Raw genomic sequence first — 18926 nt, forward strand, 5'->3', positions numbered from 1 at the left:
AAGCTGGAACATAAGAAATTGCAGTTGAATATTGGGAAGATTCCTATTCACAGTGAGGGCACTCGAACACAAAATGGTTGCTCAGAGATGCTGCGCAACCTCCATCTTCAGAGACGTGTTCAGACGTTCAGTGGCTGAGCCCCTCTAAACAGCTCTCATCTAACGTAGCCCTGCTTTGAGCAGAGGCTTGCACCAGAAGACCTCCAGAGACGACTCCTCAGCTAAAATATTCTATGATATATGGCATTATGTACTCTGCAAGCACACTTTTATTTGTGGAAATCATCGTTTGTTATCTTTTTTTTTTGAACTTCCAGACTTTCCAATGTACAGTTGCTCATGAGGCAATTAGCAGCCTCTGTTTTCATTTGATAATTTAAAGGCATGTAAACATTTTCCTGAATACTAAAGGAAGCTTGTTTATTTTTTTTCATCAGCCCCATCATGATTTTGTTTTTATCAGCCCCCCTACACGGCCCCATTAGTATTACTGCACTGCTGTCAACGGTGGGCACAAACATTTTATGCTAAGATGATTAAAACACAGAGGAGCAAACGAAAAATACCTTTTTTTTTTTTTTTTTGGACAATGCGTGTCTGACTTCACGACTACTGAATACAGAAATCTGTTTTCAGACAGTTTTCCCTGGTTAATATTGAATGCTAGCTCATCCAGTTGTTAGCAACAACTGTGTGACCATCATTTCCTTGTTGCAGTTATCTGGAAGTGTCTGAGAACGAAGCCGAGCTCCAGCAGCTCCGACACGTGATTTGTGTGCAGTTGATTGCCACGTTTGTTTTTTTCTTTTTTCCTTGTAAAATGTTTTTCGATTCTGCCCTAGCTTCGTGTGCTTTGAATTCTAGGCATTACTTCGTGTTTCGGAGCAGCCTTTTCAAGATTTCACCGCGGTGCTTTTATTTGTAGCGTTACGGGGAGGAGGGAGGTCACGAAATGTCACGCTGTCTGTCTCTTGTGTGCCACAGATGTTCATTTTCAGCCTCGTGCAGAAAAAACATTGAAATTCGCCCTGTGTGTGTGACAAAGTGTTTCTGAGGACAAGTGCTCAAATGCAATATTGTCGAGCTATTTTTAGCCAACTGCTGTCCCTATAGTGCTGTTTAAAGATTCAGCTCAGGCTGCTAATAGATATATTTATAACCATTCTGTCAACTGCCACAGCATGAGTGCTGTTACAGATGATAATTCTATTCTTGGAAGCAGCACCATGGTTACCATTCCCCTAGCCGCTCAAATAGAAGCTATACATCTGTATACGCTCAGGAACATTTCAATATACTAACACATTTTTACACGGCAAGGAAGAAGAAAGCTAGACATGATATTAAAAGAAATCATACATGCAGAAAAAGGCTCGAAAAAAATGATAATCAGTGTATTTACTTGTTTAGGCAAATACAATAGCTTCTTTCGTGTTACATGTTCTGGAGCCTGGGTATGGGAGGTACTCTATGAGGCTATGTTTTGCCTGCATTTATTTTTAATGCCGGCGGTTTGGCTTTCCTGATTCTTGTTTCGTATCGGATTGCCAATGTATAGACAGTTAACTGAATTATGAATGTGCATCCACACGCTCTCGGCTCTGTCGAAAGTGCTGCTGCTGAGGGTGGGGTTTCGCTTTCTAAGAAATTCAGAATCTTCCTAAATTTGAGGTCGGTGTGCTGAAAGGTGGAATTTGATATGCAGAGGTTCATATGGCTTTATCTTTGGGTGCTTTGTGTTTGGGAGGCGCTCTTCCCTCTGGCCGCCTCCCGCGGTGGCCACAGCTGATCGCTGGTGGCCCAGAGGCTGGGCGAGCCCAGGGGTCTTGCAGGACCCTTGGGTGCTCCCTTTGCACCTGAAACCCAAGCAGTCCAAGCTCCCTGCAGCTTGCTTAGGGAAATATTTGCTGAGTGGTAACACAGCCTGGAACTCGACTGCGTTATTCGTTCTCTCTAAATACTGAAGAGGTGTTAAGTAAATACGACGGGAGCGATGGCATTAGGTCCCTGTTTGAACAAAGCTGTGTCCAGTGGCTGCGTGGTGATGTGCCTGCACCATGCCTGACAAAGACACTGGAAGAGAAAATGTAGAGCTCTGTGGTAGGGGAGCTGCAAGGCTTTGGGTTAACTTGGCTTGGTTGGGTTTGGTTTTGCACGGGGTTGGACCGTAGGGCCATAAATAGGAAGCAGTAAAAGGCTCCGAATAATGTCGGTGATACATTATGGGTTTGGGTTGATGTGGTATCATCCACCCTGCTGGGAAAGAGATGGCTAGGTCTGGTTTTACTCTCTTACTTCTATGGAGCCGGGGAAAGAGCTTCTGTAATTCATGGACAGCAGCTGTGAATTTTTCTTTGCCCTTAAATTCGTTAAGTATGGATCGAAAAAAGCCATCTTGACTTTTATACAACTACTCTAATCATACACAGATCAATATGTTTTTTAGTACATCTTTATCGTCATTGAGCGCATCAGTTTTCTGCTAGGCATTGGCATGAATTACAGATCATTCCTCGCTGAAAAATTGAACATAAAGTGAACTTTGTAGGAAAATATATGGAGAGATTAATATTTGGGGCTTTGGAAGAAGATAATATCAGCATTATCGATCTCTAGCTGGGGGAATTACCAGGTGAAGTTCTAAACAAACTTTGTTTTCATAATGTGCAGAATTTGAATTGTAAAATTCACTGCTACGAAATGGTAGGAAGGGCAAGAGAATAGACAGGTTCAACGTGGAACAAGTGAAATGGAAAACTGGATTTGATAGGCAGCTGTTGTAAGGATCAGAGAAAGGCTCGGATTGGAAGGAACCTTAAACATCATCTAGTTCCAGCCTCTAAGATGACCCTAATGCCTTGTCTGTGTAAAAACTTGGCTGAATATTGAGGAAAAAATGAGTAATGATCATTCTGTTGCCTTTCTTGTCACAATCTTACTTAAACAGGCACTGCTGCCCATTGCAGGATGCAGAGCTACTTGAACGTTGGGTTTGTTCCAGTAAGATAAGCCTCGTATTAAGAAAAAGAGCAACAGGACTCAGTTGTAACAAATAGATGTTATTACAAAATAAGGAAAAGTTCACAAGATAGCCAGTAAATCATAAAGCAGCTTATGATAGATATATCTTAGACACAAAAGCCGAGGTTGTTTGGTTTGGCTGCTTAGAGAAAACTTTCCATTTTTAAGGTTTTTCATAGTTTTACTTACTACTCGGTTAAGTGTTATTTGTCAAATCCAGTGAAGCTATTGAACAAGTTGAAAAAAAAAAAAGTCATGTGCTATGTTACTTAACATTTTTACTTTTTTCTACAAATTTAGTAGCACAGTTTTTCAGCTAAACGTTCAAAAAGTTTTGAAGTAATGTGGATGCTTTTACGGATGGTAAAAGAACTATGTTTTACCAGCGTTGTTGAGGATAACTTTTGTCATAATCAGTGCAGGCAAGTAGTTGGTGTCTTCTAATTGTGAAGTTGATGAGGAATGAACAAATACAAATCCAGATTCTTTTCACTGCTCAAATTTTGCACCAGAAATGTCAATCATACTGAAAATTGTCTTTCTAGTTTTATATTGGAATTGCGCTGTGCCTCATTGTGCACACAAATGAAGCAGTTATCCAGCTTATATTTGGGATGTAAATTAGTTCAGGGAAAATTGTGTTTAAAAGAAAAGACTGAAATCCAGTCTGAGATACATTGAATATGGCTTGGTACGCTCAGAACGGTTCCTCCTCACAATTTGTATGTGGTTTCTAGAATGTGCAAGGCCCTGGGTAAGGCGTGTGAAAATCAAATAAGCAAACGGAGCACATAAGAACCTTATATCCTGTTTTTTGCACTTGCCTTCAGATGGAGGAAGAAGGAGCAGGAAAAATGTCCTGCCGGTGATTAATAGTGATTCTGCTTCGATGAAAAGAAAAAGTAATTGATAGGCAGGAGAAGAATTTTTGCATGATGTATGTCTCAAAACATCTTACATCTGTGAGATTTACTACTCTTAATCATATAATGCCATCAAACCTATGTTATATATTAGAGTGAAGGTCACTGTGATTAAAGCTGCCCGTGTTCCAAAAGCGCTTGGAATAAAAGCATACGAGGCTGTGCTGCAAAGTGAGGGGTCTGCAGGGCTGTAATGTCTGAACTGTACTGCAGACCTGCTGGGGCTTTTTAAATGAGATGGGAATATAATAATGTGTTAGCATCAATTAATAGGACAGCAGGAAAGCTGGTATGAAGGAATGGTCAAAATGAACTCGATTGGACAGTGAAGGATGTCATTAGTTCTTGGCTTGTCATGCCCACAATTCTGAATGTATACGTTACTGACTATATATACCTCTGTGTGCAGGTGTGTACGCAGGGATTTGGGTGTGCATGCACCTGTAAAGAAGTGGGAGAACTTGGTGTTTGGTCTTAGCACGTACAGAAAAAAAAAATGGAAAAATATCTGAAGTTATGGTAAAGACCAAAAAACTGTAAAGACAACACCAAAAAGCATGAAAAATATGTTGGTAACAAGGAGAACTTTGAAGGAAAGAATTACTTTATTGTTGAATAACATTCTGTAGGTGGCATCCAGATGTGATTTTGAGGTGGCAGGCTGTTGGTGTTTTTCCTGTTAAAGGGACACAGAGAGAAACAAGATTGGCATTTCAAGAAGGTTCCTGATAACTGGAAGAGAATTAACGTGCCCCCCTAAAGGAAAGACGAGAAGCAGATTTGGGGTTTTGTAGGCTGTTTAGCCTCATTTCAGTTCCTGAGAAGATAACGGAGACTGTTCCAAGCACAGGAATGACAAGAAGCTAACTGAGCACAGTCAACATGGACTTACAAGTGCAGACCAAGACTGACCAACTCGATTGCCTTCTGGGGTGAAACGGCTGGTTCTCTGATTCTAATGAGGCTGATAGTGTCCATTATCTAATCAGCAGTCCAGGTGGTGAAACAGAATCCATCCTCTGCAAATTTGGAGAGGTTGGGTGGGTATTGTAAGGTGGAGATCAAGTTCTGAAGTATCTTGAGAAAATTCTTCCTATTTCTTCCTCAAACGATGTAGAAATCACACTGGTTTTACTGTTTAATAACATTGCCTTGATAATGGAAGATGTCGAGCACGAGTGCTGTGTGCAGTTTTGCAGGCCATAAGAGTTGGTGTTTGGTAGAGCCATGCTTTTTAATTATTCCCTTTTTATTCTCTCCCAGAAAACAGAGTTGTTTGAAGCAGTTGTTTCTTCTCTTCCAGAAGTTTTCCCATGGAATTTTTGAGATTCCTGTCAACCTTGCCTTTCATGCGGGACTGCAAAGGAGATTGTGACAGATTGGTTTGCAGTTTCATCAATATGTTGCTAATACTCATTTTTACATCTCCTTTTCATGAAACACAGATGGTCAGGTTTTTTAGATGATCAGTGTGTGACTGAAATTGGGTTTTGGCTAAGAGTTTGTTGGCTAGAGCTCATCCTAACTGAAGCAGATGAAGCTGGTTGACTAGGGAAAAGATGAGAAGGTAGGAATTTGTTTCTTCAAGAAGGTGTAGCTGCCTTCAGTTGTTAAGGCATATGATGGTTGGCTTAGATTGCTTTTGCTTTTTTGGATATCAAGAAAGAAGAGGCATCCAATCATATTTCCTAATGTTCACTTAAAATGCAATTTTCTGCTTTAATTTTATGGACTAGATGCTGACTTTGATTACAGCAAATCTCATATTTGTGGCTTTGTCTTCAGACGTATCGAATTCCAATGACTGAGAGTGTGTCTGTGATATGAAATGGATCTTCCTCTTTTTAATGTTCTGCATAGAACACATATATAGCCTGTCAGAAAGAGCACTATCTTTGAGATTTTTTTTCTGTTTGGAATCCTAAAAAAACCTTCGTTTGTGTACCTCAGATAGAATTCTTAAGCTGTGCTTCACAGACTGAGGTGTTCTCATTCATCCTCTGCTTGGCATATTAGTTTCTTTCCATTTAAGAAATAATAATTTCCATAGCTCGGTTATTAACAAATGTGGGTGGCAGACAACAGTGTTCTGACTCGCATTGTGCTGAGGGGTTCTGGTAGACGTAGGTTTTTTTGTAGCACTTAATTAAATGCCTACAAGTCTCTAGCAAATACCTGGGAGAATCCCTGGATTTGAATTAAAATTTAAAAGAGATATGAACTTATATATATAAAAAAAAAATAATCCCTGTAAGGCTAAAATCTTGTTTACTCTTTAAAATATGACTCACTTCATAAAGGGGTGTCCAGTTCCATTACTGGAGCTGCACATTAAAAATGCCACCTGTGTGTGCACAGCAACCATACATTTCCATGCAACTCTCACTTAAATGTGTTTTATATGTAATTAGACAAAGTAGAAATTTAATTTGCAAAATAATCCTTGGCAGGTGCCATCTAGTTCCTGTGGTGATTTTTTGGGATCTGTTTTAAAACCGATATACAACGTGCACAATTATGCACACAATTCTGACTTCCAAGAAACGACTTTCTAGTTCCTAACGATGGTTTTCTGGTCTTGTCTAATTAGAGATGGCCCATTCCACAAAAAATGCAACGTGGAGAAACGTCCACTGTATTCTAGCACAGAAGGAAAATTGGAGGGTGCTGTGGGGAACTGCAAGAGAGTGATAAAGGTGGGCAGGAGGATGCAGAGAGGTGATGTGGACAGCCAGCAAGTGCTAAGCAGTTGCAGTCGCCCTACTCAGCCACAGCTTCCCTCTCGGGCTTCCATCGAGCAGGAAAGAAACAGGTTACATGTCCTTCAGATGAGAGAGAGATGCGTACTGTGAAGGGGTGAAGTGGCCTCTGCTGTCCTTTTCTGTGATTTTTATTATTTTAACAGCAGTTGGAATTTTTATTCTAACTGTAACTTGTATTGATGTCTGTTAGCAATTGTACAGCATATACAAATTTGGAAAGCTTTCCTCTGTGAAAAATGCTGTTCTGGTAATGTGAATTGCTGATTTTTTTCTGGGAGTCTGATTTTTTATTTGTGATTTGATTTTTAAGAAAATTTCAGTGGTGTAAGAGAAGACCATTCTTTTTGTCTCTCTTTTTCAGAAAGTCTCTTTAAAGAGACTTTTTAATTTTTTTTAATTTTATTTTTATTGTTATTCCGTAATGTAATGAATCATACACTAGTATTTATCATGGCCTTTCCTTTAAATTGGAACTGTAAGTCTTCTTCCAAGGGGCCAGATCACGTAAGTACCAGATGCTGCAGAGGAGGCTGCAAACCAATAACGCCCAGCCTTTGAAGAAGAAGAGCAAGGAGCAACAACTCTCACCCTGCACGTATGGGCCATGCTCTTGGGTATTCTGCTCAATGTCCCAAAAGCCTTTCACTTTGTCCCGGTCTCCTAAAACAGACTGACAGACTGCCAGGTCAGATTTCTTTAAGGTCATTGCTTATTTAATGGTTTTTGTAAAACTTTTGACTGTACATCCCCTGATACGGACATTTACATTTTGACGTCCATATCCTCACTTCCAGAAAACCTTTATTCCTCACTACATTTTTTGTTTTTTCTCACAGAACTTGACGATGATATCTAGCAAGAGAAATCCTGCAAAAGATCGGTTATCCCCCTGTCCCATGCTTGATAGTTTCAAGAATCCATCATTAGCAAGTCCTTGTCTGTCTGAAAATTTGTGGCCAATTCAGCATCTATCTGCTCCATCGATATTTAAGAGAAGATAATTGCTGCTAGGCTCCTTGTAAGGACTCATCATGGTTTTTTGACTGTCAGTTTTAGGATCATTAGCGGTAGCACTGCTGATGAAAGCTGAATGTTCCCTTATGAGAAAGAGGAGTAAGCTTCTGTGGAAAGCTGTGAGTCATAAGTACAAAGAACTAATTTTTATAGCCTTAACATAAGGACATCCATCTTTTTTTCTTGATAAAAGTGCTGCCAAGAATATCTATTCAGAAGTGCTGTGTAAGCAGATCAGTGCAAGAAGTATTTGTTTTACCAAGGTAAAAGTAATTTATTTGACAGAAAACAGTAGTGTTTTTTCGGCAGACAAATTCTTACAAGGTTAGAGAAAGTAGGCCTGTCCACCACCTGTGTCAAAATCCGATCCTTTCCGCACTCCAGAAATCTCTTGGGTTACTTGTGTAATTGTTTCCTTGCCAGCAGATGCTGGCAGTGTTTAGTCCTCCATCAGAAGAGAGACTGCAACTGGGAGACAGCTCGGCTTTGTCAGACAAGGCTTTGTCTACTCCTTGGTCAGGCAGGCTGTATTAAAACCTTCACATAACTCTAACTTGCAACTTTCTTTTGCTGCTCTGCCCTTTGCTGGCTGCCCATCCGTTCCGTCTCATCCCGTCTGTATCTGGGAAGGGGTTCTCGTTCCTCAAACACATCCTACGGCTGCAGAAGCTAAAGTCCGGCTCCCAAAGCCAGTTGTGCTGCTGCGTGGTGATCTGCTGGATCCCCTCCTGAGTGGCAGGATCCAGGGGAGCCCAAGTCCTATAACTGCCAGCGATCTCTGCTCTGACTCTCCCTTTGCAGCACGGTTTGTGCCCATGGAGAGGCAAACGTGGGGCACAGATTTAGCAGTACGTGAGCCTTAGCAATCTTTTTGGCATTCCCACTCAGGACCCTAAGCAAACACTAAGTTTCCAGGCTGATGGCTGCTTCTGTCCTTCACAACTACAAGTTCTGCCACCACGTGCGCACTTAAAATCCAATAAAACCGGTTTGTTTCATTTACTAGGGTATCTAAAGCAGTCCTGCAGAGAGATGTGGGAGTTGCCATCTTGTGAATTGCCAAGCAGGCCCTGAAGTAATCTCTCTGCACTTAGGTTGGGTATTTAGTGGGTGCAGTAACAGATGACTATATCTGTGAACAGTCAGTATGGAAGTCCATGTGGAACAACAGGAGAAGCTGTGGGGGCTGCACACGGCAACCAGATTTCCAATTTAGAGATTATAATCTCGTTAGCATGGAAAATTTGTGGTAAGCAGTAACTTTTCAACAGCCTTTTCTTGCTCCTGGCTTTTCTAGGTTGGCAAGTAGTATACAAACACACACACACTTTATACAGTCTTTTTTTAGGACTTGGTTTATGTCATTGGTAAGAATGTTAGGCATACCTCATTTAAATGTTATTTACTAGTTCATGTTTTATAAGAAAGTTTACACATCACAGAATCACGGAATCATCCAGGTTGGAAGAGACCTCCAAGATCACCGAGTCCAACCTCTGCCCTAACACTAACAAGTCCTCCACCAAACCATATCACTGAGCTCTACATCTAAACGTCTCTTAAAGACCTCCAGGGATGGTGACTCAACCACTTCCCTGGGCAGCCCATTCCAATGCCTAACAACCCTTTCAGTAAAGAAGTTCTTCCTAACATCCAACCTAAACCTCCCCTGGCGCAACTTTAGCCCATTCCCCCTCGTCCTGTCACCAGGCATGTGGGAGAACAGACCAACCCCCACCTCTCTACAGCCTCCTTTAAGGTACCTATAGAGAGCGATAAGGTCACCCCAGAGCCTCCTCTTCTCCAGGCTGAACAACCCCAGCTCCCTCAGCCGCTCCTCGTAAGACTTGTTCTCCAGACCCCTCACCAGCTTCGTCGCCCTTCTCTGGACTCGCTCGAGCAATTGATTATGCTATTGATAAAACAGAAAATGGTAAACTAGAAGGAAGTAGCCATCCGTTTTCCCAGTTAATGAAGGCAAAACCACAAGAAAACGCTACTACCTGTGCAGCATTTTCAGGCTGGTTCCTTCCAGGGCTCTTTTTTTCATGCTAAGTTTTGGGGTTAGTAGAATTACTTAATTCTTAAATCATATATAAAGTTAAACGGAAGTTGGCAAGTTTTGAGAGGTCATTTTCTCCTGGGAAACATGACCATGAATTTCTGAAGACTAGTTTTTCAGAAAAAGCAGACATTCACACCAAAGCATGGAGATTCAACTCTACTTTTATTTATCATTCCATATCAGTCTGTTTGGTTGTTACCTACTGGTTTTGTGCTGTGAGTTGTGCATTGTCGCAAGATTACAAAAAAAGAAGTTCTTTACTGCCGTTATGACACTTTTTTTATTAATGGCTTGGCTTTTCTATGCCAAGCACCCTTGAAAAGAAGGTTGCTGTCAGGATGGTTCTGAAGAATGTTTAAGAACAGCTGGAATTAAGAAAACTCCACCTAGCTTGGCATTGCATCCTTAATACTGGCCACTAGTAATGTAAGTTATTCACAGAAAGCTTATGAAAAGCTGGGGAAAAAAAGGGCTTATTTTCTGCTTCACTTTTTCAGGTTTCAGTGTTCAGTGGGCTGCTGGCTTCATTAAGCATAGGGTGTAGCCGATCAATCTTGTTTAAACCCTACCATTTTGGCTACATTGCTGTGAAAACTTCAAATCCCTTTTTGTTTTACAGCCTCTGAAGTATTCTGCTGAAATTGTTTTGTGTTGCAGGATCTGTTATCTGCCAAATAATTATATCAGTTAGCCTCCTCCCCCCCCTCGCCCCGCTCCCCAAACGGTAGCTTAGTCATTCCGTAGTCATTTTCTGCACACGGTTTATTATTTGACAGACTGCTTTCATACCGCGTCTCGATTGTCTGTCTACCTGAAGAGTCCCGGTCTATTTAATTGCTCCTTTTGGAACTTGCTAGCTACCTAGTAGATGTTTTCGGAGAGCTGCCCGCAATGATCAAGCTGTAATTTACAACCAGTAATTGTTTTTAAATACTTAATGTATATGTTACTATTTTCTACAATAAGATGCTTTGCATTCATCATCACAGAATTTCCTCATTTGATTCATTCCTGATGCCGTCAGTGGTGTTAGTTTCTCTTCTGAATGGCTGGTTTTCAGTTTATCTGTTGGGAATACTAAGCGACATCAACATATTATTGGTAAAACTTACACTTTTTAGCAGCCCCGTTTTGTGACCACATGCCTGTATCGCACAGCATCTGATGCACAGGGCCGTCTTGACCCACACGGTTTTAAGAGGGCCTTTTTGCACCTACATGGAGTTCACTGTCTATTGATCCAGGTTGTTGGGAGGAAAGCCTGTTCTCGTACCCCGCGTACCTTGGTTCCTTAAGTGCTTTTTAGGAAGCTATTGGAAAATTTGAACAGACTCATCCTTACTCATGTAGACAGTGACTTCTTTGGAGAACCAATTGGGCAGGCGTCGTTTCTGCTCACAAAAATAAGCTTGAGCATTTTTAGTATATCCCATTTCCAGTGTATTGCTTCGGTCCGTTCAGCTTGCATTTGGAGTCGATGACTTTTGGAGGTCCCTTCCAACTGGATTATTCCATCCTGTTCTATCCAACGTTTGCCCACTGATTGTGTTTTCTGTTACGGTTCCTGCCCATTTGTCCAGTTAGAAGTTCTTTACGGATCTGTAATTTCCTTCATCATTTGCCCCCAAATCTCTTTCATTTAAAAAGAAAACAAAAAGGCACCTGGGCATCCTGTGTGGCAGATGGTTTATACTGGTAGGTCACCAGTTTGGAATGGTGGTTCATGTAGGATGTGAACGTGGATTTGAATATCATGTAGGATATTCAAATGTGAATAACCACAGTGGCAATTTGTTACTGATCCCCTTATTTCTTCTAAATTTTCCAGTTCGGTTTGAAGGTGATTCTAAAGATTCATCCTACGTAAAGGAAGCTGTATTTATCCTAATAAATTAATTAAAATGCTGCCCATCCACTGGGTGGTATGATACATTTATGTTGACAGTCTTTCTTCCTATTTACCTCGGTGGAATATGAGTGACTGCAAGAATGCCATTGAGTAATGTTTAAAGTGCTCTGTACTGGAAATGATAAAACCTTTTCGATTTGCAACTTGCTCAAAAACTGAGCTTAGAAATTGCAAACGTTATTGTGTTCTGGGTAGGCAGTGGCAAAAAGTGAAGAGAAAAGGGGTATTTTTCAAACTTTTAAACATCCTCACGGATGCTTTGTGCTCAGAATTATCTGTAAAGAAGGTTATTTTCTGACCTAATTAAAAAGAAGGGAAATCACAGGAGCTAGTGAAAATTACTTTTTGCTTGCTTCTTCTTACGTTTGTGTGTATCGCTCTACCTTTTAAGAGTATTTGTTTGCATACATTGTTAGTAACAGCTATGATAGTAGCACTTCTTTCAGGAAAGGCTGGAGGGAGAAATGCCACACTTGTCAGTGAATGATAAATGTATTGAATAAAGGTTAATTACTCTGCGATTCACAGACCAGCTGAAAGCACAGATGAATGCACCATGGAGACAAACCTTAAAGTGGGATCAGAGCTGGCCTTAAATGCTGGAAGAAATGGTGAAAATGCAGTTTTTCTAGGCTAAGAACTAAGGTAACAGTGCTGTGGTAACGTGCTGTTTGAAAAGCTCCCAATCTTTTGTATTCGAAGTAATGTTTTTTGTCTCCTATTTGGGAACCTTTTGTGTGGGCCAACCAGCAGCTACATTTCTGTATTTATTAACAGCATTTTCATACTGCATCATCTTGAAAATTCTGTAATTTACTTTTCCACTGTATAGGTTTTGATAATAGAAATAATAAGACGGTGCTCCAGTGCTATATATATGTGTATTTATCTTTATACTCCTCAGAGCAATAATACGTTACCCCCTTAGTGATTAAAATAATACCCATTTTGTGTATTTGATGAGAAAAATGTGCGTGCTGGTTATATTAGGGTGGTTATATTAGTCATTCTCTGAGTGAAAGGTATAGGGCTGGTACGTAACGCTACCAGTAACATTCAATTTTGCTGTTTAAATTTTAGATTCGCGAGATGTTTCCCGGTACTTGATGTTACTTTGATCTTATGAATGTTAAAGCACAGTAATGTATTCAAAGGTTAGAACTTGAAAAATTGCAGATTTCCTCACAAACAGTGGATTATCGATGTGGAGACAGCGTTACTACAAAATGCTTCTCATTATACTTTACTCTGACTGTCTTCTTTCTTCTCCTGAAGAGGCAAGGTTATCTGCTCTGGAGCTGCTGAACGCATTGATGTTCTTTCTGTGGCTGACATCTGAAAGTCAGTAAAACCCAAATTATTTTAAAATTCCTGGTTAACAGAAAATGAATATGCTGTTCTTTTATCTGTGTGCCATTAAAATAAAATAGCTTCAGTTATTAATGCTGCTTTGTGATAAGGGCTTTTATAATCAGAACCGTTAAAAAAACCCTTCCTATTCTGCCTGAACAGAAAGCACATTTTTAGGAGAAAGTGGGATTTTAGTTAGCTTGTGCTCAATTTTATTACTGACGTCTTAAATAAACATTCCAGTTGCAGATGATAAATTTTCCTGTCCATGTTTGTACAAGAAATGCTAAACAAATCGCAGAAAGGAGCGCTGGAAGGGGCTTTCAGAGAACATCTAGTCTCTACTTGCTGCCTCAAAGGTCAGGTTGCAGAGCAGCGATGTCTCGGCCATGCTGGAAGATGATCTACTGATGGAAATTCCACAATCTATATTTAATCATCTCTAGCACTTTGCTGTCGTGGAAAGCCGTAGAAAAAAGACCTTAATTCTTTATTTCAGTGCTAACTCTTTTCATAGTTTTCCTGTCCTCTGTGCAAAGTATTCCTATTCTTTGTGCATCAAACTTTGAATTACTTAAAAACTGTTGCTTGGTCTTTTCTGTCAAGTTTCTTAGAGTCTTGCTAGTTAGGAGAAAAAGCCTGTAAACAGGGGGAATAGCTAGAGTTTAATTCAAAGCCGAATAACTACGTCATGTGATGACTTTTGGAGAGATGTCTCACTGTCATTTTGGGGAAGATCGGATTCTAGATGCAGATGCCTGCTCTGTCTGGCTGAGCACAGCTAGATTCATCTCCTGGAGTGGGGAGTGCTTCAGTTATAGCCACCAAGCTGTTTCAGGTGGAAAAAACCACTGAATTCCTAAGAAACAACACTATAAATAAAAACTGTGGTCCACGGAAGGAGCAGGTTCAGAGTACTTCTGTGGCCTAAAAAGCCTTAAACCAGCTTCTGGCATTCTGGAGGTGGATGGCTGATTGGGCAAGTTTTTCATGTCAGAATGATTTTAAGTTGAAACATATATAATTGTGTGCTTCTGTGCTGTTCCCTGTAAGCTGTAATGAACTTGTTGAGGAAACTGTGACAAAGTGATTTTAGCAATGGTAGCGTTATTTGCAAAATGCTTATAATGCCGGTGTTTCAGAAGCAGTAGCCGTAAGAGAAATAGTCAATGTGCACTGTGAGCATCCAGCTCGAGAGTGTGGGCAAACTCCTTGTTCGTCTGTGATGCAGAGTTTAGAATGGGTTTATTTTCTTGGATGCTATGTAGTTGCAATTTATTTTAAGGCTTTATTCAAAAGGCCATGTATTTGTTTTCTTTAGGCTTTTATAGACTGAAGTATCCTATGCCAAAAGAGTCACCAAACAATAAAAGAACTGAGAGAATAAATACATGTTAAACTGAGTGGAGCTTACATAAAAATACATCATTTTCTTCTCTCCTTACTTTTAAAAAATTGTTTCCCCAAGCGGTGAGAGGTGGGAAATGTGGACTACTCTGCATAAAAACAAAACAATATAAAAAACATGATAGACTGTGTTAATTACCTGGCGAAATAGCTCATAATGCTGACGCGCAATACTTGACAAGGATTGCACTGTGTATGTTTGAACTAAGAAGACTGATAACGGTATTGATTAGGGAATCTTAATTCAACATAGTGTCTTTTAAATATTTTGGTCTTGAACAGATGAATTATTTATTCAAAATTCTTTCTCATTCAGTGCTTTTTCTAACTTGCGTGATCAGTTTCGACTGCATGAATTGTTTACAACTTGTAAAGCTCCAGAGCTAAACAGGGATATGAAGCTGAACAACGCTTCTCCCACTTTCCTTTCCCTTTTTCTTTCCCTTTCCTTTCTTTCTGAAGGTCCTAGGTATCATTAAAATGAAATGCTGAATGCACTGACTGTTACACAGAGCTGTTCCTTGCAGAGATGCAGGTGGCTAATAGGAATATACGTGATTCCTGTATATATTCGACTACCAACACTTTGAGCAAGGCCAAGTTAGAAGTGTTACATATACTGAAGATACGTGAAGGCGCAGGATTTGTTTTATTTATACGTGGTATATAAGTTTCCGAAATTGTTTTTTTTTTGCTACTTGTGAAAGATTTAATATACACTGAGCGCTGGTTCGGTTATTTTTGATAAAAATTGGCATATTGATGGAGACATTTTAATTCAAAGAAGACTGATTTTTTAAAATTTGAAATAAGCGTGACACACATGGAGCTGGTTATTCAGTTTGCCTGAGCAGTTATCTTATTAAGCTGTCACCTTGGATGGAATATATTAAATGATTTGCTGCAAATGAAAACATTCTTTCATAATTACTGTTACAGTTATAAATATTTTAGAAGACACTTTATGTTTGTTTTCTCTGTGGACCCGTGTACTCTGAACTAAAAGTGCCTTCGCAAGTCAGTTGGTTTTAAGTTGCAAAGATTGTGTATCGGTAGAGGATTTGGGGGGGACTGAAATAGAAAATGGGGTAATACATTCCTAAGCTTGAAACCTCTTGGTGAATTTGAAAACAGAGGAAGAAAAGTCAGTTGCTGTTTGTGAAGGCTTTGTCTGTTGCATATTTTCTTGCAGAGAAGAAAGAATTTACGTAATGCATCCTTTAGTGATGTCGAACTCCTCCAAGTATAACTGATGAGATCAGTGTTTCTGCGGAGTTTTGAGGCTAAGCTACATATTTTGGTGTAGGTATTAAGCCATTTACACGTTGTTAAACGTTTTTAACTTGGTTTGGGATTATATGAAGGCACTTACTGTCCTGTAAAGTCTCTAGGGTTGATTGAAGTTACCATCCCAAACTTTAGCTGCCACCTGATTTGCTTATCAGTTCCTGATGTTCTCATGTATAGTTACACAAGATAACGTAGAAAAAACCAAGAGCTTTTTCCTGTATAGCTACGTGTTTGCATTACATGCGCTGTAATATTAATGCAGCCTTCATTTGATATTCAGATGTAAAATGGTGATAGCTTGGTGGTTTCTAAGAACATATTTAGCTAGGTTTAGTGGACTCAGCTATAATACTGTGCTCATAATTGAGTAATGAGATTTTTCTTCTGGTTGCCGATACGATCAGGTAAACAGTTATTACCATGAAGAAGCAAAAAGTTTTTTTTTTTTTTCCACTTATTTGCACGTGTAACAAATTGAAACTCTCTTGAGATTCTTGCTATTCTACAGTGAGACCCCATGTTCTTCCTGCTTGCATGCATGGTTTGTGTGTGAGTGTTTTTATTCCTTGGGATTTTGTACCTCTCAAAACAAATATTCAGGCCTTCTTTCGCTGAGGTTATTTTTGTTTGTTTGTTTTCTGAGACTGCATAGTAATGTACTATTTGCTGTGCAAGATTGCATGGTACTGCTAGGGTTTGTCCTGTAATATATTGCTTTAGGCTGTGACTTCTGCAAGGTACCATGACATGTCACAATTCCGCAAACTTAAACAGGTTTGGGACTCAGTTTACTCCAAGATTTCATTTTTTGGTAGACGTGAGAGGTCAAGCAAACACCAGATGTAAAATACAGTATTGGCAGTGGAAAAGCTCGAACCAAATTTGCTTTGAAGATAAGTACCTTTAAAATAAGTGTGACAGCATGGCAATATAATTTTGTTGAGTGAAGTAATTAGAATTTCTCAGTAGCCTGCTTAATGATTAACCATTACATCAATGATACTCCAGATATTGTTTTCTTTGCCTGAATTTTAAGTTTCCTAGCCATATTGGACTAGGAAATCCATCGGAAAGATGCTATGAAAGTGCCCATGGGCAGAAGATGAATTTCCTTCTGTCTTTATCAAAGCTCAGTGGCAAACACAAAACTGGTTTACAAAGTCCAGTGTTTTGTGAGCCTGTATCTGATTTTTGGAGTTGTACTTTTTTTATTTAATCAAGGTGAGCATCCCCAAATCATTTTGTGTTCATGTAAATATCCTGTCAGAACGCAAGAATTCCTTTCAGGACTTGAACAAAGCACTATAAAATTAATTTCTTTTCTAAGTGGTGCGTAGGTACTTCTTATGAGTCTCAGATGAATGAATTGCATTTACAGCAAATACAGCATTAGCATGCTTTTTAAAAATGGATATAATAAAAATGTAAAATGCTTATAATAAGAGATATATTGCAGAGCAATCAGTTCCGCTGTCATGCTGCAAATGTTTAATATAACTTGTTAGAAGTGTTAAGAGGGAGCTAAGAAATATATTCAAATTTTGTTTATAGTCTTTCTCTTTAACTCCTTCTTTACAAGTCAATCTAGTATGCCAGGAATAAAAAGTGTTATTCATTTATTACTGAAATGTTTGACAGAATAAGGTGTTACTTACCGAAAATATAGGTAAGTTGTCGAAGGAAAAAGGTAAGTCTTGTTTTTAATGGGGAGAGGCCTTATCCAGCAAATAAAGATCAATTTTAGTGAAGTCCTTGAAAGGATGGCTTTATGTATGGGATGTCAAATGGAAGCGTAAATTTGAGGTGCATCGAGAATAGAGTACAGTCACAAAACAGAGAGATGATCTCTTCTCTACTAAAGGAAACCAACCTTTTGGAATATTACATGAGGTTTTAATTTATTCCAAAAGACAAACAGGACACCATCTTACTACTTCAAAGCGAACAACCTACCTCTAATACACCCTGGGATAAATGTATTAACTTCTTAGAGAGGGCTTTAGAAGCTTCTTCAGCAAAATGATTATAGCTTGAATAATGAGCATAGTGGGATGACAAGTACTGCAGCACTGGTTCAGTGGGTTACATGCGTTTTTCAGATGAGTGATGGGTTACTTCAGTAAGATATTTTATATCAACAATGGCAATGCAAGATGCACCTTGAAAGTAATCTCAAGTAAACAAATTTATTAAGATTTTTTTTCTTATTTTCCTGGTGTACTCCCTACACGTCTTTTTCAGATATAGTATATCAAATCACTGATAACGTTAAGAATTGTGCAGTAAGTTCTAAAATTTCCTGTTGTATTTCAAAAAGAGAAATTTGCTGTTACTTTAGTTCTTGCTTTTTTCTTTCCTTAATACAAATCCTAGTTTTGCCCTATTTATTTTAAACACTAAAAACATCCCTGTTCTGCTGCAGTGTTGATTTAAACTTACTGAATTCCTGATAGAAAAAATACCCGTGATGTGAAAAAATCGCTTCCTATTTCGTCTCCTCTCAGATTTTTCTAATATGTCATTTTAACTTTGATATCATAATTTTAACTCTTCTGTGAAGCTAAACAGATTTTTTTTTTCCCCAGTAGGTGTTAAGCAGCTGTGTTACTTTTAATCAACTATTTTCAGGAATGTTCTATGTAATATTTTTCATTCATGCTTGTGGTCAGTCTGTATAATTTTTTTTTTTAATGATTTGTCTTCTTTCCATGGAAGAAGTGTAGTACTTCTCTGCTTGTGGTTTTTCTTGCAGTGCAAGGGAAATGGAAGAGAGATCCTTATTCCTCTCTCTTGTTTCTGAAAACAGAGATTATACACATATAAGAGCATTTCCTTTGGCCAAACTGCAGAGGGCAACTACACTGGGAAGACAGCTTTTGTATCATGCACTATTGTTAGTAAATAAATCCTGTAAAAGGAGCCACTGTCTAAACTAAAACTCAGATTTTTTGGGTTAATGAGTGCAGTTTACAGACTGTGCATAGGACTGATGGCAGGCATCTCATATACTTTTAAGCATTGTAAAAACATTGTCTTAGCTCTTCATTATTTTCTATTATCCTACGCAGAATTGCTTTGCTGACAAGTAAGATCGTCTGCCAATCTATGGCTGTTATCTCAGTGACCTAGTTCCTTGTATTCTGGTCTCAGAGCTAAGGTGTAGCGTGATTTGTTTTGGTGACTCC

General features: G+C 39.2%; 1 protein-coding gene across 9 annotated transcripts in view; it reads left to right on the top strand.

The window, feature by feature from the left end:
- Positions 1 to 18926, top strand: part of TRAPPC9 (trafficking protein particle complex subunit 9) — a 464677-nt gene that overhangs the window by 106644 nt on the left and 339107 nt on the right. The gene's annotated exons all lie outside the window — the stretch shown is intronic.

The sequence above is a fragment of the Anser anser genome, assembly GCF_964211835.1.
Source record: "Anser anser genome assembly, chromosome: 2".
Lineage (NCBI taxonomy): Eukaryota > Metazoa > Chordata > Aves > Anseriformes > Anatidae > Anser > Anser anser.